The following is an 8,676-nucleotide window of genomic DNA, read 5'->3' as shown; positions in this document are numbered from 1 at the left end:
CCCTGTCTATCTATTTGATGCAACCCCATCACCTCACTGTCATACCCTCCGCCCCACCAGATTATAATTCTCTTTCTTGCTCCATGTCTTTGCATATGCTGTTCCCTCTTACTGGAAAGCCCTATGTGGGCTTACTTAGCTGTGAGATGTTCTTTAAGATTCATCTTGAACATGGGCTCCTCTGTGAGCCTTTCCTGACCACCCCCCACGGCAGCATGACCATCCCTTCCTCCACTTTAGTGGGTTACATGTGGACCTGCACTACAATTGTCTCTCTCTCTCTCTCTCTCTCTTTGTATGGAATTGTCACTAGACTATTAGCTCCTGGATGATAGGGAGTAATTCTCATTGTCCAATATGTCCCCAGTGCCCAGCACAGGGCCTGACATATAGCCAGTTATTCATACATGATCAGATGAGTGAGTGAGGAAGGAAGGAGGGAAGGATGAAAAGAAGGAAAGAAGGAAGGATGGAGGAAGGACTATATGGTAGAAACAAATGGCTGAGAATCCAGAAACACCGTCCAAGGGGTTGGAAGAATGAAGCCCGGAATGGCATCTGGCCACTACAATGAAGAAGCTGCTAGGTGGCTTCTCTTTGATTCTCAGGCCCCAGCCTTGTGGATCAAAGGCAAAGCAAAGTGGATTTCTGGGGGCCTGGCTCAGGTAAATGGTAGGAGAAAATGAAAGGCCAAACCAGCCCATTTGCTCCCAGATCTGTTCCTTGCCTGTCTCTTGCTCTGAATCACAGGGAGCCTGACCACAGGAGGCTGCATGTCAGTGGCTTCTGGCTCTGCTTGACCACTGGACAGGTCGTTGGGTAACTAGAGGGTGAGAGGGAGGGAAGTGAGGCTATTCTGATACTCTTTCAGCCTCGTAGCATTTCTTGCAGCAACTTTTTGAGTCTCTGGTTCCTTCCTCTTTTTGTCCTTTGGGTCCTCAGGGATGGGAGTCACTTCCAGCTGCTAGGGGATGCTTCATCATCCTTTGGCAGATCCTCAGCTCCTCTGTCATTCAGGTAACTAAGTCCTCTCATTAAACACTCTTGAAAATATTCAGTGGTTTCTCTTGTTTGGACCCTAATATACCAGTTTTGTTTAGTGACCACTGTAGGGAGTTAGGTCACTGATATTACCTTGGAGGAGGTGGTATATTTACTTTTGTCTTTTTCTAGTTGATTATGAAATAAGGTTGTATGGTGTATATTTGGTTGTTGTTGTTTTTTTTTTTTTTAAGATTTTATTTATCTCTTCATGAGAGACACACACACAGAGAGGCAGCAACATAGGCCGAGGGAGAAGCAGGAACTTGATCCCAGGACCCCAGGACCCCAGGATCATGCCCTGAGCCAAAGGCCTCTCATTAAACACTCTTGAAAATATTCAGTGGTTTCTCTTGTTTGGACGCTAATATACCAGTTTTGTTTAGTGACCACTGTAGGGAGTTAGGTCAATGATATTGCCTTGGAGGAGGTGGTATATTTACTTTTGTCTTTTTCCTAGTCGATTATGAAATAAGGTTGTATGGTGTATATTTGGTTGTTTTTTTTTTAAGATTTTATTTATCTATTCATGAGAGACACACATACAGAGAGGCAGCAACATAGGCCAAGGGAGAAGCAGGAACTTGATCCCAGGACCCCAGGACCCCAGGACCCCAGGATCATGCCCTGAGCCAAAGGCAGATGCTCAATCACTGAGCCACCCAGGTGCCCCTATGGTATATATGTTTAAAGCAGATGAGGGGAGCTCAGTACATTTATTTGGTCTGCCAGACCACATGCTGCTCAGTTTGAGGCTCAGAGGGCCCCTGAAGAAGTTCTGTATAGGTAATGGGCCCTTGGGCTTCAGTGACTCTGCGAGGGCCCTGCCCCCAGTCCCCTGCCCCTGGGGAGAAGATGGGTGTGGGGCCTCAGCTCCTGAGTTCCCTTTGGAATGGATCATAAAGAGGATGTCAGGGAAGCAAGCTGCTGGTGAAAAAATGAGAGATTAGAAGAGGGAGGAAAGGAAAGGGAAAGATGGGGAAGAGAGAGTAGAACAGGTGTATTTGTGTTTAGCACATTGTACATAGCAGGACTCAAATGATGTTTGTTGAACGAATGAAAATATAGAAGTGGAAGAACAAGTGGAGAGTGTGGGTAGTATTGGCAAAGATCTTTGGACCTTTATCTCCATTCCCACTGTCCCTTTGCTTCAGGGCTTCCAAATAGCTCCCCTATGACAACAGCCTCCCAACTGGTTTCCTGGCCTCCAGTCTTCCTGACCACTGCTTCAGGGGACTTTTCCAAAATCACAATCATCGTTGCCTGAGCCAAAATGCATTAGTGGCTTTTTAGACAGGTAGTGATGAAATTCTGTTGAATACTTCCAAGCCTCACCTTCTAGTACCTACTTTCAGCCTGGACTCTTCACACATTCCCTACCCCTAAAACATGTGGGAGCCCATTTACTTATAAGGGATGATCCTTATCCTCAGTCCTATTCCTTAAACCTGCTTCCTCAGTTTCTGTTTTTGTTCCTCCCCCCCTTTTTCAAAAAGATTTTACTTACTTATTCATGAGAGAGAGAGAGAGAGAGAAAGAGAGAGAGAGAGAGAGAGAGGCAGAGACACAGGCAGAGGGAGAAGCAGGCTCCATGCAGGCAGCCCGACGGGGGACTTGATCCCGGGTCTCCAGGATCAGGCCCTGGGTCAAAGGTGGTGCTAAACCTCTGAGCCACCCAGGCTACCCACCCTCACCTTTTTTTTTTTTAAAGATTTATTTATTCATTTGAGAGAGAGAGAGAGAGAGAGAGAGAGAAGCCCCATGCGAGGTCAGTCTCAGGACTCATAAGACCATAACCTGAGCCAAAACCAAGAGTCAGATGTTCAACCAACTGAGCCACCCAGGTGTCCCACTATCTTTGTCCTTTTAAGGCCTGGGATCTAACTATGATTTGAGAAAGGGTTGGAGAAAATTGGAGAAAGGCAAGTTGGGTAACTGGGCTCAGATCTGGCCCTTGACTCTACTTCCTGCTCTTCCTCCTTCTGTAAATTCTTTTTGGCTCTTGAAAAGTCTGGAATGGTGGACCCAAGCCATCAGCCTGGAGGTCACTCACCGTGGTTCCTACTCTCTGGGCTCCTGAGGGAGTGTGTTTGGGAAGCTTGTTTCTTAGTGCACAAGAGGGCCAAACATCCTCTCCCTCTAACCAGCCCCCTCCCATCCCAGCAGGCTTTGTTCATGCTCAGAGTGGTTTCAGGATGCCTACTGCCAAGCTGGGTGTGTCAGAGCAGATGTGATGTCTGGCTCTGGGCAAGTGAAGAGAAGACAAATGAGCTCCACGTGCTTCCCTGCTACCAGGTGGGGTAGCTTGTGACTGTGCGGGAGGCCACGTTGGGACTTGAAGATCCTTTTGCTGACTTTGCTGGGAGAGCTAGAAGATACCTAACTCAGCCATACCACTCAAATTCAATCTAATTAACGTTTTCCAGTGTGTGTAGTGTGGCATGGGGGTTTTCCTACACACAGGCCTGGGAGTGAATCTCTGCTCTCCTACTGACCAGCTATGCAGACAAATTATTGAATCCCTCATTTTCTTCATTTGTGAAATAGAATGATAAATACCCACCTTACAGAGTTCTGAGTATTTTGCATCTGATAGGGCTTCAATAAAAGGACACTACTACTACTATATGTGCTATTTATTAGTTTATTAATTATATAGGACCTTTTGGGGCTGGACTCTGGGCTTGGCCTCAGGGCCGCAAGTGAAGGCTCAGAGGTAAATAAAATCTTGTCAGTACTTTAGGAAGCTGACAGTATGGAGCAGGGATGGGCAGACTAAGGCCTGTGGGTCAATTCTGTTCTCATGTCTGTTTTTGTAAATAGTTTTATTAGAACACAGCCATACCCATTCATTTGCATATTGTCTATGACAGCTTTCATGCTATGAGAGCAGAATCAAGTAGTTGCAATAGAGACTATATGACCCACAAAGTCTAAAGTAGTTATTTAAAACATTTTTTTATTTGAGGGATGTCTGGGTGGCTCAGTGATTGAGCGTCTGCCTTTGGCTTGGGGCATGATCCCATGGTCCTGGGATTGAGTCCCACATTGGACTTTCTAAATGGAGCCTGCTTCTCCCTCTGCCTATGTCTCTGCCTCTCTCTGTGTGTCTCTTGTGAATAAATAAATAAAATCTTAAAAAAAAGTATATAAAAATTTTTTTATTTGAGAGAGTGTGCATGTGCATGAGTGGGGGGAGGGGCAGAGGGAGAGGGAGAGAATCCCAAGCTGACTCAGCTCTAAGCACAGAGCCCAAGGCAGGACTCAATCTCATGACATTGAGATCATGAGCCAAAACCAAGAGTTGGCTGCTCAACTGACTGAGCCACCCAGGCACCCCCAAAATCATTATTATCTGGACCTTTTATAGAAAAAGGTTGCTGACCTTTGGTCTGGAGGAGAAGACAGATATATAATCAAAATGAAGCCAGTTGCAGGTAAGGCGTGAATCATCTAAACTGAAGGCCCAAAAAAAGAAAGCATTCATTCTACTTGCGTAGGCATCAGGATTCTTAAGCCAGGCTCAGAGCCTTGGAGTGGGGAGGGGTGGGAAAGCATGTCAAGTTGGACCACAGAAATTTTACGGGAAGAGCATGCATATGACAATGGAAGAGACTAGAAGTTAAATGGCTAGTCCAAAGTCATACAGCTTTGAAGTCAGGGCCTGAACCCAGTTCAGGGACTTGGAGAGTTTATATTACCTTATATTTAGATAGAATTTCATAGAAATCAAAATGCATTTACCCATATTATCTTATTAATTCTCACACACCCCATTAAGAGTAGGTATTACTAGTTGGGTTTTTCAGATGAAGGATGCTTAAAGGGATTAAGAATCACTCAGCTAAGAAGTGGCATTGCTCAGCCTTTGTTTTGTTTTTTAAAGATTTTATTTATTTATGAGAAATGCAGAGAGAGAGGCAGAGACATAGACAGAGGGAGAAGCAGGCTCCCTGCAGCGAGCCTGATGTGGGACTCGATCCTAGGACTCTGGGATCACAACCTGAGCCAAAGGTAGCTCAACCACTGAGCCAGCCAGGTGCCCCTGCTTGGCCTACGGGGTCTATGACTAGCAAGGGTACAAAGCTCACGCAGGCTGGAACTCTGTCACAGGAATGTATCCTGGTTCATTGGTATATGGTATAAAGATTGACCTAAAAATACAGAGAAGGTAACCTTAGCCCCTGCACACCCTGTAGGTTATTAAAAATACAGTGTCTTTATTAAAGATCTCTTATGAGAAGATGTGGTTTATGTATACGATGGAATATTACTCAGCCATTAGAAACGACAAATACCCACCATTTGCTTCAACGTGGATGGAACTGGAGGGTATTATGCTGAGTGAAGTAAGTCAATCGGAGAAGGACAAACAGTGTATGTTCTCATTCATTTGGGGAATATGAATAATAGTGAAAGGGAATATAAGGGAAGGGAGAAGAAATGTGTGGGAAATATCAGAAAGGGAGACAGAACATGAAGACTCCTAACTCTGGGAAACGAACTAGGGGTGGTGGAAGGGGAGGAGGGCGGGGGATGGGGGTGAATGGGTGACGGGCACTGAGGGGGACACTTGACGGGATGAGCACTGGGTGTTATTCTGTATGTTGGTAAATTGAACACCAATAAAAATTAATTTATTAAAAAAATAAAATAAAAAAATAAAGATCTCTTATGTTTATGTACAGAACTAGATGCTGAGAGAGGAACCCAGAGATGTAGGATACAAGACCATACTGGCCTCCAGGAGTTGTGGGTTTTTTGTTTGTTTGTTTGTTTGTTTGTTTTTTTTTTGAGTTGTGGGTTTAGTTGAGGACACAACCCTCAAAATCCCGCAATATCATGAGGCTGCATATGCCAGGTGACCAATTGTGGTGCAAATAAGGGCACTGGAGTTAGAGGGTATATCAGGAAGGCTCCATAAAGGGTGTGGGGCTGAAGTGGAGCCAAAGGATGTTTGGCTGATCCTATGCCATGGGTTTACTCAGGTAGCCATCTTCTCACATCACAGAATCCTCATAAAACCACAGAGCTTCAGAGCTGGAAGGGACCCCAGTTCTATCAATTTACAGATGGAAAAACTGAGTCCCCAAGAAAGGATTGAGTTGCCTGAATCAGTACTGAGATGGAATTCAAATTCAGATTTCCCTTGGAAGTTCAGGGCTCTTTCTCAGCATTGTTTTGCCTTTTGCTTCTCAATCAACCCCATAGACTTGGGTTTTCCCTTTCAAATTTAAACTATAGAGTGCTTGTAGAGGAACACTCCAACTTCCTGTGGGTCTGTGACACCCTTCTTTCTCTCCACTTCCTGCCCGCCCATTTTTAATATCTCCATGCTTCGTCAGGATAAAGACCAAGTCTTATAATCCCAAGAGGCTATTGAAGATAACAGATAAGAGTGAGATCTCTGGCCTCAAACGCTTTGGGTTTGAACTCCTGCTCTACCACTTAATCACTATGTGACCCTGGCAAGTAATATGACCATTCTGTGCCTTTGTTTCCTCATCTGTATAATGGGTATCATCACAGAAATTACCTCAGAAGGTAGTAAGGAATAAATGAGATAATTTGGGAACAAAACAGAGATTAGTCTAGTAGTTACTCAATAAAAGTTAGCTAAATTATTGTTATCAGCCTGTATTTATCCACCTCTGCAGTTGGACTCCAGCCCATTTCTCTGTCCTGGCCTCCCCAAACAGGTCTACTTACTGTCTTTTATTAGCCTTGTGCCATTTTGCCTCCTCAACTGTCCTCTCTGTTCCCCTTCTCTTCTCTGCATTAACCTCATACTCTTTCTACCTACTGTTTTATTGGATGCCTTTGAAGCCCCGGTCTCTGGTCATCTCTTCTCTCTTAGAAGTCCTACAGCCCTCAGTCTGAAGCTCTCCCTTGGTGTCCTGCTGCTGTTACCCATCTTGTAGGTCCATATTCAGCCGTTTTAAGAGGACAGGTGTTCTGGGTTCACCTGGTACTTCACTTCTGACTTAGCCCACGGCTGGTGGGCAGGCAGCCATTTAGTATGTCTTCATTAACTGAGCACTTATTGTATGAAAAGACCATTGTAGAACACTCGGGACACAAGACTGATGAGTCCCATCTCCAGCTTCACAGTGTGGAGGGAGATACAGACTCAAGGCTGAGTGCTCAGTGCTGGAATGGAAGTGGGAGCATAGCTCAGGGGAGCCTGTGGAGGAAGGAAATAATCATGGGATGGATGTTTGAGGCTGATAATGAACAAGGGTGCTACAACTGAAGAGGGAGATGCCAGAGTCATTGTACCAGAAGAGAGATTGGGTTGGACCCTGAGGGACAGGGAGGGGTTATAGCTGGTACAGGGCTTTCCAGTTAGGAACACTGATGGTGTCAGCCTGGCCAGGGGTGCTGTGAGTGGTGAGCAGTGTGAGGACGTAGGACCCGGCTGAAGGGCAGTCTGCTACTCCATTGTCAGCCAACAGACATACTTGGAAAAGGAAGGAACCCATGCCTTGCTGGGACACAGGAAGAAGTTGGACAGGCAGGGAGGGGGTACATCTGTGCATGGTGCTGGGGGAGGTGGCCCGAAGAAGAGGGAGGAGTGGCAGCAGCCAGGCCAGAGGGGAAACAGGCACAGTCAAGTGAAAGGGTGGCTCAGGAGTGGATTTGGAGAGTGCTCACTTCTGAGAGCACTCTGAGCACTTGAGGACAGGGGTGGGGTTTCCAGGGCCCACTCACACTGGAAAACAAGAAAATATAGGAGGAGGAGGAGAAAGAGTTCAGTTTGGATTGGGGGTATTTGGGGCAACAGCATGCTGAGTCTGCGATGCTATCTGCATGTACCAGCACCAATGCCCGGAGGCTGTTGGGAGATAGGAACTTGAGTTTTGGAGGTTTTGAGGACCACGACCTGGAAGAGATGGCCAACGCTGAAGGAATGGGTCCATCCTGGGAGGGAGAGACCGTCAGGAAGGGAAGAGGGCTGAGGACCAAGGGGACTTGGAGGCTGGAGGGAGAGGGCCCTGGAGAGAAGTCAGAGTGGTAGGATGAGAACCAGAGGAGTTGTCTGGGAAGAAAAGCTGGGGTAAGACACAGCTTCCTTGGTTCAGGAGTGGGCGGAAGTCCTGTGGAAGTTCTGAGCCAGAAGTCAACACGGGAAGAATGCCTGGCCAGTCCCTAATCAATTCACTTTATACCAAATGATAACCAAGCTATTCAAGGTGAGGAGAGGTAGGAGGGGCCCATTAGGACTTGATAGCATTTTCATTCTATGCAAAGGTCAAAGCTGACCCACAGCAACATCACCAATAAAGAATCTCCCCAGTCTTTCAGTGGCCTTGACCTCTTGCTTTGTGAGAGGGAACAGGTGTGGATGGTGGCGGGGACATGGATAGCTAGAGACTCGGAGGCAATAAAAGCACCTTTATTGCCTGCGGATCTGGGCCTCAGAGAGAGAGAACTGGCCTCAGGGAGTTTCCAAAAGAGTGGAGTAAGTAAAGGAGGTCCCATACCAGGTGGAGTGGGACAGGTGACACCAGACAGGTATAAAATATCAGGTCATTTCAGGAGGTAGGGGGAGGGGGCGAGAGGGGGGAGGGGTGGGCCAAGGAAGCCCCTTGGGGCATTTGAGCCTGGCTCTGAGAGTGAGGGTAGGATTTCAAC

Source organism: Nyctereutes procyonoides, unplaced genomic scaffold (genome assembly GCF_905146905.1).
Source record: "Nyctereutes procyonoides isolate TBG_1078 unplaced genomic scaffold, NYPRO_anot_genome, whole genome shotgun sequence".
Lineage (NCBI taxonomy): Eukaryota > Metazoa > Chordata > Mammalia > Carnivora > Canidae > Nyctereutes > Nyctereutes procyonoides.
Note: the sequence above shows the minus strand (reverse complement) of the source record.